The sequence below is a fragment of the Protopterus annectens genome, chromosome 10.part0 (genome assembly GCF_019279795.1).
Source record: "Protopterus annectens isolate FY-2018-M chromosome 10.part0, PAN1.0, whole genome shotgun sequence".
Lineage (NCBI taxonomy): Eukaryota > Metazoa > Chordata > Ceratodontiformes > Protopteridae > Protopterus > Protopterus annectens.
This window is the reverse complement of record NC_056744.1, coordinates 1,214,522,463-1,214,535,829: the sequence shown is the minus strand read 5'-3', so window position 1 is coordinate 1,214,535,829 and position 13,367 is coordinate 1,214,522,463. Positions and strand designations below refer to the sequence as shown.

At 46.7% G+C, this 13,367-nt stretch overlaps 1 protein-coding gene across 1 annotated transcript in view; it reads left to right on the top strand.

Annotated features, from left to right (window-relative positions):
• Window positions 1–13,367, top strand: part of AXDND1 (axonemal dynein light chain domain containing 1) — a 2,684,234-nt gene that overhangs the window by 239,580 nt on the left and 2,431,287 nt on the right. The gene's annotated exons all lie outside the window — the stretch shown is intronic.

Genomic DNA, 13,367 nt, shown 5'->3' with positions numbered 1-13,367 from the left:
TTGTCTGTAATTGTTGTTAACTTTAGGCGTTTAAATTAGAGCCTAGTTGTCGGTGTTAACTGTTTTGTCTGTAATTTTTGTTAAGTTTTCCTTTAAAACCATGTCTAAAGAACATAGACCTTCCGGTTTTAAAAAATGTGTTAAGTGTGGTTACAAAATGTCCATAACAGATGATCATTCCTTGTGTGTGTATTGTTTAGGTCCCAAACATCTCCAGGAGTCCTGCAGCGTTTGCCACGCTTTTTCCTCTCGAGTCCTCCAAGAGAGGAAAAACAAATTGATTTTAAAAGGGCTCATTGCCCCTTCTTTTGAGGAAGCCTTATCCTCTTCTTCTTCTCCTACTGGCAAGAAGAAAAAATCTTCGGTTCCGACCAGTCCGTCGGAACCGATAGCTAAAAAGTCTAGGCAGGCTTCTCCGTCGGCTCCACGGACTTCGGAGCCGAGGGCGGAACGGTCTGCCTCGATGTCTCCAGCCTCGACTCCTCTGGCTTTGGAGTCGAGAGCTTGGGCATCGAGAGGCGTGTCACCTTCATCGGCTCCACTGCCTTCGGAGCCGATGAGGGTTGCCCGCTCAGACACTTCCACTTCGGAGCTGAAGTCCACATCGGCTCCAAGGGAGATTGCAATAGTAGTGGAATCTCCCTCGGCGCCGATACGCCTCGAGCCTTTACGGAGCCGGTCCCCCAGTCTTTCGGAGCCGGCGGAAAAGTTGACTCGGACCCGGTCGGTCTCTTCTCGTTCTTCGAGGATGTCCGATTCGGACGTAGACAGGGTGCTTCAGAAGCTTTTCCAGTCACCGGTCTTCGCTAAATTGATCTCGACTCCTGCCCAGTTGGCTCTGGAGCCGATCCCCCATCCTTCTACTTCCATTCCTCCTCCGACAGCCTTGGCGCCGTTGGAGTCGGTGTTGGTGGATCCGGTCGAAGTTATCGAGTCGGCTCCGACTCTAACTTCAACCCCGTCCCTCGGGTCGGGGTTCGGTACGCGGACCTCCTCAGTCGGCCCCGGGGGGGATGCTTCGGATCCGATCCTTTTGGTTCCGAGCCTCCCTCTAGGTGCGTCGGCTGCGGGGGCTCCGGTTACTGTTGTGGCCTCGGGGACGGGACCTTCCCAGGATTCTGGGGGTCCGGCCTTCGATGCCATGAGAAGTGCTTTAGCCAAATCCTCTGTGGCCACTTCGACCTTTCCACCACCACCACCTTCCGTGGGCATGGAGACTGGCGCTTCTGGAATCCCCCTGTCTCGTGACAGCGGAGCCCCTGGGCCTGAGGTTACCCCCATTGGCGGTTCCCTTCTTCCTGGAGGTTCCTCCGACACCCTTTCGGAGGAACCGCCCAGGAAGAGACAGTGTAAGAGGAAACACGTCGACTCCCCTGACGAGTCCCTCACATCGGATACCGACCTCGATGATGCGGAGGGGTCCCCAAAGTCGTCTTCGGAAGATGTCTCCTTTGCAGACATTCTGGAAATCCTTAAACACCGAGGCGACTGGCAGTCCAAACCCCCTTCCGCTGAGGAGTTGGTGTTCCTCAAGGCCTTCGGGGATCAGCCCTCCGCCTCCTGGGTGTCTCCGCCCTTCGATGAGCTTCTGGATTTGATCTCTCGAAGGGCGTGGGAACACCCGGATTCTGTGGAACCGGTGCCAGCTCATCCCAATAAGTTTCTCTCGGCACCCCCGGACAAGGATTTTTTATCTAAAGGTGTGGCTGTAGATGCTATGGTGGTGGCATCTGCCACCCAACAAGATGTGGCAGAGGCTTCGACGTCCATCCATCCCCCTAATAAAGAGTCTAGGAGCATGGATCGGTACGGCAAGCGTACCCTTTCTTCAGCGACCTTTATGTTAAGGTCTCTGAATTATCTGGCACACTTCACCAGACTACATAGGGATCTGATCAAGGAGCTGTCGGATGCCCTCTCGGGTAACTTACCTGAACAGTTAACACAGACGGTTAACTCTCAGTTGGCTACCCTATCCTCATTATCTAACTTGTCCATGAGGCTCATTTCCTATGCGGCCGAAGGAGCGAGTAGAGCGGCTGGGACAGGTGTTGCTCTACGGAGACAAGCCTGGCTACGCCTGTGTCATTTTGCAGAGGCCTTTAAGTCTTCCTTTGCTGACGCCCCCTTTGATGGGTCCTCATTGTTTGGACCCAAGGTAAAGGACACTTTGACTCGCTGCGAACAGGAGGGTAAGACCTTGGCTGCCATAGGAGCCCGCTTTTCCACTCCCCTCAGGCCTTATCCCAAGGCCCGAGGGGGGGGGAAATGTGGTTCCGTAAGTCTCAGAAGCCTTACTCGTCGCAGCAGAGCGACCCCCCTTCTAGAGGTAGAGGAGGGGGAAATTTTTCAGGGAGGCCCCGTCCCAGAGGCGGCGGAGGCCCCCGCAACACTGGAGACCGCGAGTCCTTTCGTGGCTCCTCCTCCTTCCAGCATCCCTGAAGGAGTACCTGACTGTGCAGCTCCGGAGCCAGTCGGGGGTCATTTCTCGAAGCACCTAAAGGCCTGGGAAGATATTACTCAGGACCAATGGGTGCTTCGAATCATTGCCGGAGGTTACTCCATCCCCTTTGTTCAACCCCCCTCACCAGTCCAAAGAATCCCGGACCCACCACCCAGTCAACGGGATCATGCAGCCAACGAGTATCAAAGCTGCTTCAAAAAGGAGTCATCCAACCTGTCCCTGCAGACCAGGCCGGATTAGGGACTTACTCAAGATTCTTTTTGGTGCCAAAAGACGGGGACTTGAGACCCATTTTGGATCTCAGCAAACTAAACTGATTTGTGTAAAAGTCCAAATTCCGGATGGTCACTCTACAATCCATTCTCCCGCTGTTGGAGAAAGGAGTTTGGATGTGCTCCATAGACCTCAAAGACACCTACTATCACATTCTGATGGATCAGGCGTCGAGGAGACACTTACGCTTCAGCCTAGGAGACAGTCATTTTCAGTTCCGAGCACTGCCCTTTGGTCTCACCACAGCCCCCAGGGTGTTTACCAAATGTTTGGCAGTCGTGACTGCTCTCTTGAGAAGTCTAGGATTCCAGGTGTTTCCATACCTAGACGACTGGCTCCTAACTGCCGCCTCCAGGCATCTACTCTTGGAAAATTTAGCAGCCACTATAGCACTGGGCAAATCCCTAGGAATCACCTTCAATTGGTCAAAATCTGTATTGCAACCATCTCAGCGTATTCTGTTTATCGGTGCAGAAATAGATTCAAGGCAGATGCGAGTCTATCTTCCTGCAGAAAGGATCGCGACGCTTCAGTCTCAGGTTCGGGCCTTAATCCTCAGACGTCGTGCTCCAGCAAGAATGGTCCTACAACTGTTGGGCTCCATGACAGCCACCATTCTTCTGGTCCCCTTGGCAAGGTTGCACATGAGGATACTTCAGTGGCTCCTCTCAGTCCAGTGGTCTTATCAGGACCGTCCCCTCAGTCACCACATTCTGATCACGGACACGTGCAAACAGGATCTTCGTTGGTGGCTTCTATCCCCCAATCTGAATCAAGGGCGACCCTTCGTTCCACCACTCCCCTCTGCCACGCTGACTACGGACGCCTCCCAGACAGGGTGGGGGGGTCATTATCTGGACAGGTCGGTCCAAGGCACGTGGCATCCCGACAAGAGTCTTCTTCATATCAATATCCTGGAGATGAGGGCGGTGCTTTTAGCGTTGCAAGCACTGCACGATCACCTCCCCCAGGGTACAATTGCCATTCAATCCGACAGCATGTCGGTAGTCTGGTACCTAAACAAGCAAGGAGGAACCAGGTCCTATCCCCTTTGCAGAGAGGCCATGAGAGTATGGGATTGGGCGATTGCTACCAAGCGTTTTCTTATGGCAACGCACATTCTGGGGAAATCCAACGTGATAGCCAACAGACTGAGCAGAACTATTCTCTCCCCTCATGAGTGGTCCTTGAACAACAGAGTGATAACACAGATTTTCACAAGATGGGGAGTCCCCTGTTGCGATCTCTTCACAAGCCCCTTCAATGCGAAGTGTCACCACTTCTTCACTCTGACCCCAGTTTCGGGGGAGACTCCCAAGGACGCTCTAGTCCACGCTTGGCCCTCCGGACTGCTATATGCCTTTCCACCGGTTCCCCTTCTCCCCAAGGTGATTCAGAAGGCGATTCACTTGAGAAGCAGAATGATATTAATCGCCCCATACTGGCCTCGGCAAATCTGGTTCCCCTTTCTTCACAGGTATGCATTGGAGGGTCCTTGGTTCCTGGACCAAGTTCCGGACCTTTTGACTCATCAGTCAGGACAACTTCATCAGTCCCTCCATTCGTTGAAGTTGACAGCCTGGCTACTCCTCTTCCAACCATAATTAGGAGCCACTCTTTGGCTCCTGAAGTCATACACATCTTGTCTTCGGCCCACAAGACTTCTACAAAGAAGATATATAGCAGTAAATGGAAGAGGTTTGCTATTTGGGCCCAACTCCGAGGATTAGACCCAATGACAGCCTCGGTATCTGAAGTACTGAAGTTTTTAGCCTCCCTGTTCCAGCAAGGTTGCTCAGTATCTACCATCAAAGTACAATTGGCGGCTATTTCCAATTTTCATGAAAGTGTGCAACCTCCCTAAATGAGCAACAAGCTCTGTAAAGCCTTTATTACAGGAGCTTGGCTTCTACGACCCCCCATTTCACAACCTGCACCTCCGTGGGATCTGAACGTGGTATTAGGTGCCTTAACCTCACCACCCTTTGAGCCGGCAGCAACCTGTGATCTGAAATTCCTTTCTTGGAAAACTGCCCTTCTAATTGCTATTACTTCAGCCAGACGGGTTTCAGAGCTTCAGGCTCTATGTGTTAAACCACCTTACTTGGTATTCCACAAGGATAGAGTATCTCTTAGGACAAACCCATCTTTTATACCAAAGGTTTGTTCTAATTTCTGTCTACAACAGTCAATGGAGCTACCGGTCTTCTTTCCCAAATATTCCAATAGAGCTGAATATACTTTTCACTGCTTAGATGTCCACAGGCAATTACACTTCTATTTGGATAGGACACACAAAGCACGGAAATCAGATCAACTGTTTGTGTCCTTTTCGGATAATAGATTAGGCAAAGCCATCACTAAAGTCACTATTGCCAAGTGGATCAGGGACTGCATCACTCACGTGTATCTCATCTCAAACAAGGAGCTCATAGCTCCCGTTAAAGCTCATTCTACTAGAGCTATGGCCACTTCGGCAGCTTTTCATTCCAAGCTCTCTATTGGCGACATTTGTGCGGCTGCCACGTGGACACACCTTTGTTTCTCACTACAAATTAGATGTGGCATCCAGGGGTCGAGCTTCCTTCGGTTCCACAGTTCTCAGGAGTGTTTTCCAGTGAGCCACCCGGGAATTAGGTGCTAGGGACGCTGTCCCATCTGTAGAGAATGTAGGCGAGATAGGATCACATTACATCTTTTAGTTATGTACTTACCATAACTTTAGATGTATGGGATCCATCTCGCCTACATTCCTAATAACCCACCCTCCATCCCCCTGCCTTGTAGACCAGGAGAGACCGAACGATCCGAATTTGATCTTCTTCCTCTCTTGAAAGACCTGAGTATGTTATGACAATAGTATGTCTCTGTGAACATGAGTGCGAACAAATGAGATCTGGGGAGGTAGTGGTGGTGCATCCTGGGATATGAGGTGACTCAGCCAATAAGAGACTGCGTTCTATTGTATAGCGCCGAGTCGGAGCTGAGGATCGGCTCCGAACCCATCTGTAGAGAATGTAGGCGAGATGGATCCCATACATTTAAAGTTATGGTAAGTACATAACTAAAAGTTTTCACGTACAGATGGATTCCAGCATCTGTTCCGTCATGGAAATTTAGATTTTTTTTTCAGAATTTTCCTTGAAGACCTCTTTTATTCAGTAGTCTGGCTCCCCTGAGAAACATAGTCTGTGTGTTTCATGTTTTGGCCTGGAACACATTGTTAATGCCTAGCAGATTTTTTTTAAGGATTCCAGTGGTGCTGTACATGTGCATCAGCATAAGGCCTCAATAGTCTTCCATACAGAGGAAAGACTTCTCTAACTTCAGGCTATGAATGTCACGGATCATAAGATGTATCACTCTAGAATGGAGCATCATAAACGGCATGGAAGGCAGAAAGAGATGCTGCAGGACATTAGAATCCTTGCCACTGCTTACTGAAACATCTATTTAATCTGCTTTACCTTTACTTAATGTTCTTAAGCCTTTCCAGTAGGTAGCTGTATGAAATGAGAAATATGCCATTCCTGACTGCTCTAGATTAATTATTTTCTCCCCTGTACAGATCTTCATTGCATTACAGTTGTTTGATGGCAGAAGGAGACAAAAAACCTGTCTGCTATTTAACCACATTTAACACTTGGTTTCCCCGCTTTCCCTACCTTTCGTTTCCTCCTTCTTCATTTGTCCTGTACCCTCCTGAATGTCTCTGTGGATTCCCTTGTCTACCACCCTTTTTGGTAATCCATTCAATTCGCCTGCATCCCTCACTGTGAAAAATTACTTTCAGAGTTCTGGGGAGTAGTTATTTCCCACATCCTGCTGCCTTCATCTTTCTTATTCCTTCTGTCCTTCCTGGTCAGGATAACCCATTCACATCTCTATGATATGATCCAGTGCACCAGTATCATGTCCCCTTGTCTTTTCTAGTTTCAGATGAGAAGAGTGCTAGTTCCTGTAGTCTCTAGTTATATCCCTTCCCTATACCCCCACGTATCGTTCTGGTAGTTTTCCTTTGGATTTCTTCCAGCAGTCTGATGTCTCTTTCCTTATATGGCACCCAGAACAGAATGCAAGTTGTGGTCTGACCAAGGTCCTGCAGAGTGGAAGCAGTACCTCTTTGCTTCTGGAATCTTTCTCCCTGAAGTTTATTGTTGTCACTACCCTCTTGATTATGCTCATTGTGATCCAGTCCACATGTGATCAACATCCCCCATCCTTTTCCTGCTCTGTTGCCATCGGTTCCGTTGAGCCCAGTTGATAGTTCACACCAGGGCTGTTGCGGCAGTATCTTGCATTTCTTTGAGCTGAACCTCAGCTGCCACCTTTTGGCTCGCCAATTCATTTTTGGCAGATCTTTTGCTAGGCTTCCTCCATTTTCCACTGCTACACCCATCTTTTTATCATCAAAGAGAATGATCCTGTTCTTTTTACTCTGGTTTATCTTAAGACAAACCCAGGAGTATAAGACTAAGGACAGTCCCATGTAATTCCTCAGTAGTCACGCTCCTAATTTCTGACAATATTCCTTTCACCACAAACCTCTACGTCCTACCATTCAGCCATGAAACTGTAAAGGTTCTTGAGTCTTGGTCCTAGCGTCAGCCTCTCCAGTTTTTCTATTCGCTTTCTGTGTGTGACTGAATCAAAGACATTACTAAAGTCCAGTTAGACTCTATCTACTGGTACTTCCCTGTCGGTGTCACCTCTAACCCATAAAACAAAATCTGGTTTGACTGTCAGATCCCTCTGGTCATAAATCCATGCAGTTTCCTTATACCATCACACACACACACACACACACACACACACACACACACACACACACACACACACACACAAAAAACTGGTAGCCATCCCCATTTAGTTCCCATAACTTTTTCAACCACTACTCTTCAATCAAGATGCCTATTTCCACATATTTTTTTCTGTTTTGGCCTTATTTAGCTCAGAACCATTTTTACATACCCATATATGTTGAATATTTCCATTAGAGGGCCAGCCAATACAGTGGCCAGATTTCTGAGGACCCTAGGAGGTAGACATCTTTTTGCATTATCCTTCCTACAGCCAGACATTTCTAGCTGAACCTTCAACCTTTTTTTTCTTGGTATCTATCCTTTACTCTCCCCATTCTTCCCTGCCTCCATCCCAGGTTGGCATACTCCATTTTCATTCCGTTATGAAAAGTAAAATATTCATTACATCTGCTTTTTTTTCTCATTCTGCTGTGATCCTCCCAGTCTTTGATCAGCTTAGCTGTTTCCTTCCCTGCCTTGCTTTCTTTATGCTTTTTACCTAAATAGCCTTTGTTTCCTTTTCTAATCCCTTCTGCTAATTTCCTTTCCCAATATAAAAAGAGTGAGGGGGCTGGTGTGATACTTTTTTCTAAAAGTCTAATCACAAGTGATGCTTGACAGGGCTCCATTTTGGGTCCTCACCTCTTTGTCCTATACTCCTCTGATGCCCAAGCTGACATCAGGGTCTTTGCCTGACAAAGTTTGCTGGTGACTGCAAAGTGAGTGCTGTCAGTAACTCTCCAGGTGATATCAATATCCTGCAGGAGAGTCTAAACCATGCTGTTACCTGGTGTCCTGACTTTTGGCTTAAACTCAGTGCTATAAAATGTAATGTGATACAATTTGGGAAACAAGCACCTCCCTCGTAACTATCACATAAAAGTTACCTACCTCAAAGTTGATATTGTTATTAGAAACCTAGGCATACTCATGAACAATTCTCTCTCATTTGACCACCATGTATTAATTATTTTTAGAGCATCATTCTGCCTGGCTCAAGAAATTACTAAAGGTATAGCCTCCTGATCCAAGGAAGTTATCATTCCCTCTTCTCATCCCTAATCAGTCCCATAATAGAATCTAGTGCTCCATTTGTTATGTACTTCTCCAGACACATTACCCAACTTGAAAGATCACCAATAAAGTCAAAGGTATGAGCTAAGTTACGTAGACTGATTGAGTCTTGTCACTTCACTTTGTGTCCTATAGGCTGTTACATTCTGACTTCTGCTTAGCATACAGAGCTATGATAGACCCATTCCTGCCTAACTTCTTACACCTCAAAAAACTGGGAATGCTATCAGTGCCCGCTGTAAAATCCTAAATCTGCATGGCAATATAAATAGGATTTGTTGGTGCAATAGATATCCTTCCCAAAGGATACCCTACATATGCAACATAGTCGTTACACTTTAAACAAAGTAGCTCTATAGCTCTGTGTGGATGAGGATTTGTAAATTCACCCCTGGTCTATGAACTCATGCCATTATCATTGGAGGAAGCAAAAGATTGAGGTTCACATTAATTAGGCTCCTAATGGTGTACTGCACCACTTGCTTACTAAGAACCTGTGAACCTAAGAACCTATAAATTTAGCCTTTGCTGCATCACTATGTTTGTTGCCTTTGTGCTGTTCTCCTTGACTGTGCACATTCAATCTTCTCATTCCTTCCTGTCTACATGTTGTAGGCCCAGTCATTTGACCTTATTGTTAACACTGCATTCTTATGTAGCCTTATTAGCTGTTTTGTCTTTTTGCCTTTCTACTTTTTTTCTCACACCATTGTCTTAGCCCTAAATACTCTACCTCTGTCTCTTTCCTATAGCTATAGCCTAGTTTACTCCCTCATTTGCACCCAGTCACAGCATAATCCACTGTCCAAAAAATCTCCCATCATTATCTTTGTCTTTCTGACCCTATTCTGTCCATTACACTAGACCACAGGGTGGTTGATCACTGTTGGCTATCAATGTCTTAACCTGGATATCCATGACACCATCCGCATTAGTTTGGACCACATCCAGAATTCTGTCCTTTTTGGTGCAGTCCTGCACCAAATGGCTGAACCCATAACTGTCAAGTACGTTAGTCATCTCCCACTCCCTTGCTGATCAGGAGCATGGACTCTCTCAGTCTGCTCTTGGCACATTAAGATTTCTATGAGTATTACCCTCTTCTTTTACTTGATTCCTATATTCTCTCCTGCAATCTCTTGTCTTCCGCTTGAATCTGGGGGATGATACACTGTATCCACTTACCTCTTCTTCCTCTGCCTTTACTGCCATGACACTTACTCTGGATTCTTACCTTGACTGTACTGTTACCCCACTCCTCATTTGGTAAGAAAGGGTTGAAGGCAGCTTTCTCAGAAATGTTATCTGTCCCAGCACATGGAAGAAAGTGTCTATTAAGAATATAATAACTGGATGTAGTTATCAGTCTTGTATCTAGAAGAGTTATCAGCAGCTAAACATAGATTTAAAGCATTTTTATCATATGAAGAAACATGGCTGAAGAGGAGGAGGTGTCTCTTTAGCTAATGTTTACACCTGGGAATTTGGACAGGGTTTATGTATGTGTAACCATGGAGAACGATAGGTAGGAAGATGCTACTTTTTCCTCTGTACCCAAGAACTCTAATGAGCCAGGTAAAATAAGACCTTTACTCCAATTTAATTTCTGCTCCCTTCAAAAGACTTAAAGCAAATATATGGAGCCACAGGCCAGATTCCCAGGTGATTCCATCTGAGGTGGTTAACTTTAAAAATCTGGCAGTTTAGAACTGATATCACCCAGGTACTTTGACTCTAGTCCACATAGAGTATAGAATTTTCTGCCCCTTATGTATTATACCTTCTTAATGGAATAACCATGTCTTGATCAGATTTAGAAAACCTCTACTTCATGATGTAACTTTTGATGTTATGTAGTCCTATCTTGCCGTAATTCTTGCTGGATGGGTTCGTCTCTGACTCGGCCGATACTAAAGCTCGGGAGCTTTTACTGGCTCAAGGCTATCCCATGGTGCATCACGACAATTCCCCAGATCTTGTTTGCCACGAAAGCTTCAAGGTTGTCTTCTTACTGGCTCGTTGGCTAAGTAAACTTTTTTTTGATAATTTTCCATACTTTTCACTATATTTCTTCACCTTTTCTATTAGTTAGTGTTTTTCTATTATCTGAGTGATAGTAGTGAGTGTTTGTTCCCCTGTCCCCCTTTCTTAAGGATTGTACGGCCTGTTTTGGAGGGCTGTAGTTGCCCATTTAAATTAGAGGACCTTTCCTCTCTGAGTGCTAGTCCTTTCTTTTTCTATAAAAAAAATATATATTTTTTTTTTCTCTTCTCCTTAGATAGTTGTTCTATTGGGTAGCTGTTGTTGTTGTTGTTGTATTGTTTTTTTCTTATTGGTAGAAATATGTCTAAAGATAAGGATAGAGAACATAAAGAGCATCGCCCTTCTGGCTTTAAAAAATGCGACAGATGTTCCCAAAAAATGTCATTGACTGACAGTCACACCAGCTGTGTGTACTGTCTTGGAGAGGCTCATTTACAAGAACCCTGTATTTTCTGTCACGCCTTTACGACTAGGGTTCTTAACAAAAGGAAAGAAAATTTATAGATAGAGGACTTATGGCTAGTTCCTTCCAAGAACAGCTGGAACAAGGTCAGACAGTCCCCAAGACTCATAAAAGGAAATCTCCATCATTTCCAGCTTCGGAACCATCTAAGAAATCTAAAGCGATGGAGCTGAAGAGTTCTGGCTCTGATTCTGCTTCTTCAGTATCGTGCCATCTGTTTCATCGGTACTGAGACAATCTACTCTGACCAGACACTCACCTATTTTGGAACTGGTTTGACCTACCTTGAGATCTCCTATTTTGGAAAGGAGGAGATCTCCATCTATCTCCACTCATTCCTCCAGGACACTTTCTGATGAGGATGTTGAGCAGGTGGTGAAGAGGCTGCTCTGTGACCTGACACTGGCAAAAAGTTTAGCCCCTCCGGACCCAAAGGCTCCGGAGCCGACCCATCTTCAGGTTACTGCTCCTCCTCCGACTGCTTCACTCTCGAAGTCTAATGTTTTGGGTCCTGTAGTGCTGGAATCTTCAGTTCTGAGAATTCTTCCTGCTTCCTCGGAACCGATAACTCTATCCTCATTGGCTCAGTCTGGAGCTGAGGGGTATGGGAGCTGATGCTCTCGAGTTGACTCTGAGAGGGATAGTCACCCCGTTTTTTCTTTGGAACAGACTCTCCCTCTCAGTGCTTCGGCTTGACTGAACTCGGCTCCCACATCCACTTTGGAACCTGTCCCTCCTGCTCAGAGTCGACCTTCCATTTCCTCGGAGCGACAGTCTTCTTCGGAGCGGGGTGGTAAGGCTTTTGAAGTAATAGAGAAAGCTTTGTCTAGTGCCAAAGCCCTGCGTTTGGACCCAAAGTCACTCCAGCAGCCGGCAGCAACCTCTTCTCACCCGCCTGCCCCTAAACATAGGGAACCATAGTCCCAAGGAGCCCCCATTGGAGGTGTCCCCTCTTCCGAGACTTCCCCTAATTATCCCACTGGAGAGGTTCCTCGGAAGTGACTTTGTAAGAGGAAGCACATTGACTCACCTGAGTCTGTCACTTCAGACACTGATTTGGATGAGTCAGAAGGATCCCCAAGATTCCCCTCTGAGGATGTCTCTTTTGCAGACATCCTTGAAATCCTTAGACAGAGGGGTGATTGGAAGACCTCTAACCCTACTGAGGACGAATCAGTGTACATTGAGGCCTTTGGTTCCCGACCTTCCACCTCCTGGATGACACCGCCATATGACCAGCTTTTAGGGATTATATCCCGGAAAGCTTGGACCTCCCCGGACACAGTGGAGCCTGTCCCTAGGAGGCCAAACAAATTTATGACCACTCCAGAAGACAAATCCTTTCTATCTAAGGGAGTTCCTGTGGTTGCTATGGTGGTAGCAGCGGCCACGAAGAAGGAATTATCAGAGACATCCTCAAATATCCATCGTCCTAATAAAGAGTCTAGGATGATGGATAGGTATGGAAATCGTACCTTCTCTTCAGCGGCATTTACCTTACAGTCGCTAAATTACCTGTCCCATTTTACTAGACTTCAAAGGGATCACCTGAAGGAGTTGGGAGATACCCTTCAGGGTTCAGTAGCTTTGGGATCCACTGACAAGGTATCTGCGCAGCTCTCCACCCTTACCTCTATTGCTAACTCCTCCATGAGGCGGATTTCATATGCAGCTGATGGAGTGAGCAGGGCAACTGCAGCAGGGATCTCTCTTAGGAGGCATTCCTGGATGCGTCTATGCAACTTTACGGAATCCTTTAAGTCTTCCTTTGCCTATGTCCCCTTTGATGGTTCAACTCATTTTGGACCCCAGGTAAAAGAGACTTTGACCAGGTGCAAGCAGGAAGGGAAAACCTTATCTGCTGTCGGAGTCTGTTTCTCCCTTCCTTCTAGACCCTATCCCAAGGGTCATACAGGAGGGAAGATGTGGTTCCGTAAATCCCAAAAAGGTTTCCCTAAGGCACAAGGTCAAATCTCCCCTAGAGGCAGAGGGGGAAGATATAATGGAAGACGCTGCGCATGCGGCAGATGGGTCCGCAACACCAGGGTGATAGAGATGCTTTCTCTGATCGTCACTTCCATCGCCCCTGAGGGGTTGCCCAACTGTCCTTCTCTGGAGGCATTCGGGGGTCTTTTTTCACTGTACCCTCGTGCCTGGCTATAAATTTCCCAAGATCGATGGGTACAAAATATAATTTCCAGAGGTTACCTCATTCCCTTTGTTTTCGATCCCCCTGTAAATCGGTCTC